Source organism: Solanum stenotomum, chromosome 7 (assembly GCF_019186545.1).
Source record: "Solanum stenotomum isolate F172 chromosome 7, ASM1918654v1, whole genome shotgun sequence".
Lineage (NCBI taxonomy): Eukaryota > Viridiplantae > Streptophyta > Magnoliopsida > Solanales > Solanaceae > Solanum > Solanum stenotomum.
In genome coordinates this window covers 16,380,675-16,390,269 of record NC_064288.1, presented here as the reverse complement: position 1 = coordinate 16,390,269, position 9,595 = coordinate 16,380,675, and the positions used below count along the sequence as shown (strand labels likewise).

The 9,595-nt window shown below is 36.5% G+C and overlaps 1 pseudogene; it reads left to right on the top strand.

The window, feature by feature from the left end:
- The first annotated feature begins 5,046 nt into the window (after positions 1-5,046).
- LOC125869686 (NADPH-dependent oxidoreductase 2-alkenal reductase-like) lies at positions 5,047-8,485 on the top strand (annotated as a pseudogene).
- The last annotated feature ends 1,110 nt before the right edge of the window (positions 8,486-9,595 follow it).

Genomic DNA, 9,595 nt, shown 5'->3' with positions numbered 1-9,595 from the left:
ATTGAGTGTTTGAGCTAGGTGTTTATTTTATCACCCTTAGCCTACTTAGATTAATCTCATTCAAGGACGAATATTCCCAAGGAGGAGATATTGTAACACCTCAGTATTTGAAAGAACTAAATTCAAAATAGCAAAATCTGAAATTTTTCAAATTATGCATAAATTATGAGTTTTGGGTCAACTTCAAATGACCATCACTTTCAGTACAAGATGAGTTAGGTGGCCCATAAGATATAAAATAAAAGGTCTTGTAATCCTCTTTCCAACTCCACTGAGTGTACTAATTTTCGATCTCGTATAAGGGAGATATGATTGTTTGAAGTGAGGATGTTCAATTAAGGAAAGTTACCAGAAAATATCAGTGGTATTTTGGTGTTTTCCTTACCCTTTCAGATTTAAGCATTTTTAGTAAATAATTAGGGATCTAAACTGATTTTGTTCAGTTTTCCCAAACCAAAATACGCTTAGCGTTTTTAGAGGAGTCGAAGAAGAGGAGAAAAGGATAAAAGTTCAAGGTGTTTGTCAAGATTCTTGAGTTTTGTTGCAAATTTCGACAAGGGTTTATCCCTAAGAGGTATGTGATTTCTCATAATGTTGGGTTCATTATCCCACACGCCAATCATGTTATTTTCAGCTAAATTTCATTCCTGAAGTTGAAAAGTTTGAGTTCTTGATTAGTTCTTGAAGTATTGTTTTCGTTCTTGAATTAGGATGGGTTTGATGATTTCTTGAGGTGACTGTTTGGAGTTTAAGATTTGTTTTGAGTAGACTCTTGTGTACTTTATTTTGGGTATTCGAATCTAAGAGATTGGGGAAGAAACCATTCGATTCTAGGCGAATTGGGGTTAGAAAACGAGTGAGAAAATTTGTCAGGAAATTCGGGATTGTGGCTGGCGCGCCGCTCTAGCAGTGTGCCAAAAAGTGGTGTCTGTAGTTTGGCTCCTGGGGCGCCGCTCCACACAATGCTCCCTAACCTCCCTCTTGTAGTTCAGGTTCTAGCGCCCTGCGCCACTCAGTGCGCCAGGGCCACCAGGTCCTCTACCCTTCAACCTTCTTTCCATATAAGTTCCCTCGAATCGTACCTATGTTTTCTAATTGATTTCTTCACTCTAAGTTATATCTAATTTCAATAGATCATCCATAACATGAGATCATAACCTTGAATTGATAATTCAAATTCAAGGTAGAGCTAGGATTCAAGTCGTGAGAGTTCTTCGAGTCATTTTAAGAAGTCCTTTACAAATTGTTTTAGAACTTGTTTTAAATGACTTGAGCACAGAGTTGAGGAAGAGTAGAGCTGGGTTCAGTTTCTTTAAAATGATACATGGGAACTAAGTATTCCTAAGAGCACATCTTTTTACATTTAAGAAGAGAAGAAACATCGATTTCCAAAGACTTCATGAACAATTTTCAGTATTATCTCTTTTTATTGAAACCTTTTGAGTATAATCTCAAAGTTGAGGAAGAGGAAATGTTTTTCTTTAAAACATAAAGAGCTAAGTTATATTTTGGGAGTAGTATTGAGCACCAATATGGATGAGAGTTCTAACAACTCACAGCCCCCCTAAACCATGTACCGAACGTTGGTAGAAAAGGGTCATACTTTTGAGATAATTCATTTATTGCTTTTTAGCATAGAATAGTGGATCCACTTAGTTAAGGAGTTCTATACCCCTGCAAAGTATAGGACAGTTCTCACAGCATGGGCTAGACATTGTACCATCACATAGCTCATAGTGATGGTTGTCGGTTAGAGAATCTCCCAATAGTTGCTATTTTGTAGTTTTACATCCAAACAGAGTTTATATTATATTTTCTAATACACTAAGTTGGTATCTACTGTTTTAAAGCTTTTCTTTATACTACATGATTTCTATTTCTTTATAATGAAATGAGGTTGAGTTGACTTGAGAAGAGGTAAGTATTTCTTCAGTTCCAATTAAAGCTTATGTTTTGTTTATTTTTTCCCTCACATGCTCGTACATTCCATGTACTGACGCCATTTCGCCTGCATCTTTTATGATGCAGATACAGGTAACCAGGATCAGCATCCAGCGCTTCGTTGACCCAGTTGAGTTTCAAAGTTGTTGGTGAGCCTCTTTGCTTCCGAAGGATCCCTTGTTTACTTTTGGTCATTTCATTTTTTTATTAGGATGTTGTGGTTCTTTTCCGGATGTCAATCTCAGTTAGTAGAGGCTTCATAAATAGATAGACAATAGTTCATGATTCTTTTCCTTTTCAGTTGTTTATGTTGAGACTTGAGTTGCCACTTTGGCTAGTTCAATGTTTATTTCTAAAACATTATCAGTTTACCTTTGAGATAAGTTTAGTAAATATTACATTTGATTTGATTTATTGATGATTAAGTCTTCCACTGAGAGTTTAGCTAGGCCAAGGGTTGGGTTGGGGCCAACAATAGTTCTCAAGTGCTGGCCACGTCCAGGGTGTAGGCTCGGGGAATGACAAATCCTTACCTTGAGAACGATTAACCCCATCAGACCTTGAATGTGAGAAATCACCATTATCCTTTCTTGCCCTCTTTGAATCCCTAGTTTTCCCCTTAAGCTTTTCTTCTTCTATTTTTTGTGCATGAACCATAAAATGGGAGACATCCATCTCCTTAACAAGAATGGTGGTTAGGCATTCTTTGACCACTAAGTCGGAAGCACCCGACACAAATTTACTTATCCTTGCCCTTTGATCGGCAATCATAGATGGAGCATATTTAAACAATTGTGTGAATTTCAAAGCATACTTCTTCACACTCATATTCCTTTGACAAAGGTTAATGAACTTAAGTACCTTTGCCTCCCTCATCTCAAGGGGAAATAAATTATCAAGAAATGCAACCTTAAATTTCTCCTAATCAAGAGGACCCTCATCTACCGCTATCTCTTCCTTCCATTGGTTGAACCAAACTTGAGCAATACCCTTAGGTTGATAAGTGGCTACTTGCCAAGGTAGGACCATGAACTTCTAGCTTAAGTGATCCACTAGCTAATGTCTATCTAAGACAATCATCGTCTATCTTAAGACAATCATCCTATAGGAGGTCTTCCATCTCAATATCCTCTCAGTTCTAAGCATATATCCTACGGAATAATCATTAATCTTAACTTGTCTTATCATTGAGATATGGGTATTAGCCGCTTGTCGTATCATAGGATTACATCTTATACCATGCGTGAGAAAACCTTTCACCATCCATTATCTTTTCATAATAGCTTTTAAGGCCCATAGTCATTCACTTCATGATAGAAATGCCCTACTACTAATGGAAATAGTTTTTAAATCGTGATCTATAATCATTGATGGCATATCCAGATACCATACTAATCAAGACCCAATTTAGGAAAAAAGCCTGAAAAGCATTGAGGGCAAGTCTAGATGTCATTAATGTCATGTGGCCAAGCTTCATAGAACATATAGTTTTCTTCATCTATAAGCTTATTTGAGTCATAAACATGCATTATTTTCAATTATTCATAAGCTTCATCATGTTTTAAAAAAAAATGCATCCTCAACTTCATTTACATCAATCTCATTAAAAGGATATGCATATCTTCATAAATTCATTTTTCATGGTTTATAATCAAAATCATGGATTATGCATGGGTTTAAGGGAAATAAACTTAAAAAAATGCAATTAATTAACTTCATGAATAAAAAATCATAAAACAATCAATTGGATCAACATTGAAAGGAACCCATAACATGGGGAAAAAACCCCTAACTTCAATTGGGGATTTCTAACTTGAAAATTGGAGAATTTAGGAACACTATGGAGGAAAGAGCTCCAAAGGTGAAACTATCATACCTAGGAGTTCAAAACCCTTAAGAAATTGGTGAATTGGAGACTTGTTCTTGAAACCCTAACTTGACTTCTTCTTCTTCTTCCTTAGAGAGAGAAATATTTGAGAGGAATACTTGATCTTCCTTTGGGAATTTGAGAGTATGAATTGAATTGAATGTTTTTGGGGGTAAAAATCATATAGGGCTTTGGGTAGAAGGTAAAACAACATAGTATTGAGTTAAAACAATTGGGAAAGACCCAAAAACCTCTGACTTAAAACTTCTTAATTGACTCAAGGGATGGCCTAGACGAGCCATCTACAGCACCACAGCTCATTAAGTGGGTCGTGAAGAATGCTCCGCTCGATAGGGCTTCACTATTTCAGGCATAACTTTTTACTCCAAGCTAGTTAGTAGGAAAACGTTGTGGTGTTGGAAAGAGGACTTAGAGATCTTTAATTTTATAGGTCATGGGGCCACCTAATTAATTTTGTGTTAAAAACAATGATCGTTTGAAGTTGACCCAAAACTCTAAGTCTTATAAATCCCTTTCATAGACAATCTCACGGTCCATGTGGGGCTTCATGGGCCGTTCTGACCCCATGGTCTTGTGACTAGGGAAGAACCTCTTCTGATTTGACCCATTTGACAACCACTTTGATGACCTATCAACACCACCATGGGCCGTCTGGCCATCCGTCAAGGTGGAACCTGTCTGGGGCAGGTTCTGTAAGACCTCACAAGCCCATCAACAAACTGTGCTCCCCTTCACGACCCATCTAGGGCTCCATGGAGGGTTCCATGGTCCACTTTTGGGCACTTGCCCGGTTGACCCCTTTCTAGCTTTTCTCAAATCTGAGGTGTTACAAGACTATGTTAGATTTCTACTTTGAAATGTCAAACTCTTTATTTGATATAAAATGCTTTAATTTTATCAATTACTATTTGTACATGTTTTTCAAGTGGCTTTTGTAGGGCCTCTCCGGGTCTTATGCAGCTTGTCAAACCTAGGGTGTACTTTGGGTCGTGACAAACTTGGTATTCAGAGCACAAGGTTTTAGAAAAGATCCTAGGATATCTAAGAAGTCGTGTTGACTAGAGTCTTGTTCATAAGTATGAAGAGCACCACATTTATGAATAGAAGGCTACAATACATTTAGGACTCTTTGCTTCTTTCATTACCCTAAAGTTGTGCGATAGAGTCTATCTTTATAAAGATCTTTCTCCTAAATTGTGTTTGATCCCTTTAAAGATATGGCCCCTCGAAGAGCTTATGTGAGAAGGAGTGGGGGTAACGAAAATATGGAGCCCGAGTTTCCTCAAGTTTTGGTTGATCCTTTATCCGAGAAAGTGACTTTTGAGCTACTTTCCAAGTGTTGGATCAAGCTATAACGGCCCAAGCCAATAGAGAGGCTAATTCTCCCATGAACCCAAATGTTGGTACGGCAGCGGCAAGGATAAGGGACTTCACTAGGATGAATCCTCTGAAATTCCATGGTTCTAAGCTTAATGAGGATCCTAAAAGAGTTTACTGATGAGGTTTACAAGATAGTAGGTATCATGGTATTGTCTACGGTTGAGAAAATGGAGTTGGCGGCTTACCAACTCAAGGGTATTATGTTCATGTTTTACATTTTAAAGCATATCCCTCATACATAGTACATTAAATGTACTAATGCATATTTGTGCCTGAATTATTTCACCAATGTAGGGCTTGATGACTCCTCTCCCTTCATTCGTGGCAACATGATCACTCTAGAGATTTGAAGACTTGGTGAGTCCTCATACTCGGAGGACCATGTCACCTTTATTGCTTTCTTATGTCATTTATTTTTGGATATTGTATGTGGTATACGGGTTACATCCCGATCACTTCTTTGATGTTGTAAAAAGGCTTGTCAAGACTATGTTAGACTTCCGCTTTGAAATGTCAAACTCTTTATTTGATATAAAATTCTTTGCTTTTGTCTATTACTATGTGTATATTTATGTCAAGTAGCTTGTGTAAGGCATGTCGGGGTCTTATGCGTCATGTCACACATAGGGTGTACTTTGGGTCATGACAGTCGATCCCCTTAAAACATAGAGGTATTATGAATTTATCTTAAAGGATATAGATTTAGTAAAAAATGAGCATATAATTGAGAAAAATTATCTATATAGTATACAATACTCAAAGTTCACGATTAAAAGAATTTTAATCCCCTTTGAATGGTTTATACATAATCCACATACCCCATTCTCCTATCAAAAGCTCATCGACCCCAGACATATAATTGGTATGATTATAAGGAACCTGGTACAATTTTATGTATGTTAGGCTTGGTGCAACTATTAGTGTCCCTAGTCTCATTATTTCCCTGAAAATTCTTTTGTCAAAATTTTCAGAGGGAATTATTTCCTCCCTTTATTTTAAAAGTACAGCTAGATAATAAGGTTTTCCATCTGGAAAATATTTTTTTTTAGATGAATCCCTTGTAAAACATATATTGGGCTGCGTTGTAGTCATTGTTTATGAAATTATTTTGAAATTTGGTAACACCTAGAGCTATGACAAAGAAAGCCAAGCAAATTCTAGGTGGAATACAAGGCTGAATAGTTTTTATTAAATAATTTTTTTGTTGTGAAAGTAAAATTATCCTAAAGATAGTTTCATCTTTTATGTATTTATTTTCATCTTCTTACATATTGTTTAGGTAGGGGAACATAAGATTCTTTCGTTAAATAATGGTGTTGATGTCGTCTAATTTGGTAGTATAGGGTTTTCTTTGGGTGATGAAACGAATACCTAATATTATATCATTTATATCCTTGGTTATCATAAAATCATTAATAAAATCAATTCCATCATTGTGTATGTGCGCTTTCCAAAATTTACAATTTATTTTAAGTTTTTCTCTGTCGCGGAGAATAATTGTGTAGACCATAGTTTAATAAATTTCAGGTGGAGCATAATATCTCTACCTTATAAGAAGATACTAAATTATGCACCTTTTTTATTGCCAAAAGGATTTCTTATATTATTAGTTGGTTCTTCGACATTCATGAATTTGAAAGACTCAAGTATCTAAGCAAGACTATTAGAATTAAAGGATAGGCGCCAGCAGTCCACAATGATAAGTTAATACCAAATTCACAGAAGGATTCCAAGCTCTCCAAAGAAAAATTTAAAAGAAGGCTCGAAGAAGCCTTATTAAATCTCAATACTGATACAAATCAAAATAAATATTGGAGTTATTAGATACTGATTCCTCATATAATGATGAAACCGGCAACAAAAATATGTTGAATCCGCAAGGATAGGCAAAAAGTAGTAAATGCTACAACTATTATCCATATACTTTAATTGTTATCCCAATTATTCCATAGACATTAATGATCAAAATGTGATAGACACATTAACATTAAATGTTAAAACTAAAAATATGAATAGTACTTAAAAGAAATTTAAAAGCAAAGAGAAAGAACAACGGAAGAACAAAACTTTCAACTTCAAAATATTAAAACATATAATTAAAATAAGAGTAGAGAAAGTATACTTACAATAAAAAATTTATTGTTATACGGAAAGGAGAGAGAATGTCATGACCCTGAAATGGACGTGATAGCACTCATCTATCCCACCAAGACAAGTCAGCCTCAAACCCAGTAATATTAAAGAATTGCATAAAGTAAAAGAATAATAGCATAAGAGCGGAAAACCTAGCCAATTTCATAAAAACGCCCCCAAAACCTGGTTATCATGTGTCAATCGATCCGTATCAGATAAATCGAATGAAGATCCAAAGTTCGTCACAAGGTGCCATAAGTTTTGCAACTGCCATTACTCTTGGTGAGTCCATTGACAGTTATGGTGTAGGAAGCGTGTTGTTCTCTCATCGACCTGAGTTCAAAAAAGGTGATTTCGTAGCAGGGCTACTTACCTGGGGAGAGTATAGTATAATAAAGGAAGGTTCATTGTTGAATAAGTCGGATCCTAATATGGGCTTTCCGTTGTCTTATCATGTCGGAGTTTTTGAATTTAGAGGACCAACTGCCTATGGTGAATTCGTCGAAGTGTGTAAATCGAAGCTAGGGGAGAAAGTTTTTGTGTCTGCTGCTTCAGATTCGATAGGGCATTTAGCAAGACAGTATGCTAAATTACATGGATGTTATGTTGTTGCTATGCTGGTAGTCAAGAAAAGGTAAATTTTCTTAAGGAGATACTTGGATACGACGATGCATTTAATTATAAACAACAAATTGACCTTAAATCAGCTCTGAAAAGGTGTTTCCCTCAAGGGATTGATGTCTAATTCGACAACGTGAGAGGCAGGATGTTAGCAGCAGCAGTGGCAAACATGAACTCATTCGGCAGAGTAGCTGTTTGTGGGATTATTTCTGAGTACACGAATGCTAGTACACGAGCTGCTCCGGAGATGTTGGATATAGTCTACAAAAGGATTACCATCCACGGATTCCTTGCAGTTTATCTCATGAACGTGATGTTGAATTCTTGCCGAAAACAGTTGAGTACCTCCTAGGTGGAAAACTCAAGACCATTGAAGATGTCTCACGAGGCGTTGAAAGCATTCCCTCTGCTTTTATTGGACTATTCAATGGCGACAATATAGGCAAAAAGATTGTCAAAGTTGCAGATGAGTGAAAAAATATGAAGATTCATGATTGTTGGCATATTTATTCATGAATTAATAAGTCAAGAACTTACTTACTTCCGTCATATTAGAGAACAATAACTTATATGTGCTTCTTTCAAGTTGTAATCCATTTTGATGCTCTTATTTAATAGGTGTAAGATTTCTGGTGATTCAAGTGCTCGAGAAGTCTGCAGTGCCATCTCGACATAGAGTTGGAGGCAAGTCATAGCCAGCTGAAAAATTAGTAGTAGTGAGGTTACCTATGTAAAGCAGAGAAGAAAATTCAAACATCTTATTATACTAGAATACGAAAACTGGAAAATAAAGATTAAAAGACCAGAAAACAAATGATCCATGGGTATATGTTGCAACCACACGTAGGATATATCAGTTGCAGCATATACCCAAAGATATTAAGCAAAAAGAAGAGTTTATCTGAACAAGCTAAGCAAAGTGTAATCATTAATAAGTAAGGAAGGTGCTACCGGTGTCTATGACATAGTGAGCTAACAATGTACAGAGTAATAGGCATGCATCAAACAAACAGAACAGGATCGCGGTGAAGTCATAGATGGGGCATTTAGCTCATTCAACTTACAATGTAAAACTCCAAATCGGTATCAGATTCAACAATATGAAGTTCCCAGCCGCCACAGAGGTGGGATGAGTAGAAATCAAGTCCTATGGCATGAACCATGCTTGATCGTCCATAGATGATACCATGGCATTGGACCATTGTTTAAAGCTCATGTGCAGCCTCCGTCATTACATCAAGTATCAATAACTTCTGAATGACATATAAGTTTTGTGAATAAAGGAAACTTGCTCATTTCGAAAATACACGTTGATCCTGACCGACTAATGCTAGTGGAAATAACTCAACCCCATAAGCTAGCTCATGAGGAGAAGAATGTCCAAGTCCATATAAAGAGACTACTAGCCAATTCCCATTCAATGTGGGACTTTAACCACTCTAACACCTCTCTTCACGCCCATGCCCAATTAGACCGTGGAACAGGAGCCCAAATGGGGATGGACCTACTCTGCTAAGTGATACTCCATTTGCCCAACAATAGTTGTCCACTATACTATTTTGAAATGTCCAACAATACATGCCCACTTTATGAAATCAATGGATAATTTTACACTTAGTTCATAATTTACTC